Source organism: Bubalus kerabau, chromosome 4, assembly GCF_029407905.1.
Source record: "Bubalus kerabau isolate K-KA32 ecotype Philippines breed swamp buffalo chromosome 4, PCC_UOA_SB_1v2, whole genome shotgun sequence".
In the NCBI taxonomy this organism is placed as follows: domain Eukaryota; kingdom Metazoa; phylum Chordata; class Mammalia; order Artiodactyla; family Bovidae; genus Bubalus; species Bubalus kerabau.
The window spans coordinates 163,043,224-163,044,695 of NC_073627.1; positions in this window are offsets into that span (position 1 = coordinate 163,043,224).

Sequence of the window (1,472 nt, forward strand, 5' to 3'; positions counted from 1 at the left end):
TTCCACAATGGCCACCACCCTTCCATAACCCGTGGGGCAGTTCCCAAGCCTGGGAAGAAGGTGTCTTTATCCAGAAAGACTTGGCACTTGCATTCTCCACTCATCTGAGGGTGTTATGAATAGGATCACCTTGAACCAAGGTGACATGCCTGGACCCCCTGGGGTCCTCACCCACTCCTTCTCCTGCTCAGCACCGGAACCACCTTCCTTGTAATTCCCGTGGCTGGAGGAGGGAGGTGGTTTCTGGGTCACCTGAAAGTGTTGTCTCCTGGGAGTCCAGCTCCATGGGGAGGGAGGGGTCTTCTGTTAGACTCTTCCTCTTGGCAGTTGCCCCTCTGGGTCTTCTCAGGTCTTCAGCAACTTAAAGGCGTGACACTTTTTGTTGTTGTTGTTTTCCATGAGAGGGTGGATCTGAGTAACCTACCCACCAATCATCAAAGCAGAACTGTGAATGAATACATGTCTTTTATTCCTTCAACAAGCCAGGCCTTGAGAGCCAGACCCTATGCCGAAGCTGAGGGGTAAGTCCGCCCTAGCCAGTCCTGCAGCCCCAGCTCCCTCAGAGACCGCGTTCTGGGTCCTGGTTTACTGGAGACAGTCGAGGGTACCATGTCCAGGATGTGTAGAAGGCATGCTTATGCCAGCACCCCATGTGACCGCTCCTCCCGGGGGGTGCAGACATGGTCAGCAGGAACCACGGTGCAGAAATGCCTCCCTGCAGACCCTTGCCCAGGGACTGAGCACTTTGCTGTCGCCTTCGGGAGCTGTCCAGGTGGAGGGCAGGCGTGAGCAAGTCAGGGTCAGCCACCAGTGGCAGTCCCAGCCTGCCCCCTCGTCCATGAGTATTAAAATGAACTCGAGGATGCTGCCAGAGGTTGGGGAAGGACCGCAGGAACATCCTTGGCCAGCACACAGTAGGAGCTCAGCAGGACTGTCCCCCCGGCCCCCTGGATCACTCAGCAAATATCATCAATCAAGGCTCCCATGAGATGACACGTTCAGTGACCCAGAAAGGGCCCCTGTCTTCCAACTCCGGGAACTGGAAGGAGGGTGGTCCTGGCGCCGATCAGGAGAAGGAGGGGGTGAGGCCCACCCCATGCCAGACACTCTCCCTCTTGGGGGGCCCGTCGGTCACCTAAGCAGACAGACCCAGCCTGGAACCAGCATTCCAGCTCACACCCATGTGGGACCCCAGTGCCAACAGGAAGAGCAGGCAGGACCCAGGGCTACCAAGAATGCACCCGGTCATTAGGGACTGACCAGGCATCACGTGCCTTGAACACGTCTGGGGAGAACAGAGGAGCCCTGGCATCAGAGGCCCTCCGAGTGGTGGTATTATCATTGGAGCTGAGGAAGCCGAGGGCACAGGGGGGAAGTTGACCAGGCCCCTGTGGTGGTCAGAAGTCCGACCCAGGCCTCCCACTGGGGCTCCGTGGCTTCCTGGCCCGGCGGTGCTCGGGAGCCGTCCTGTG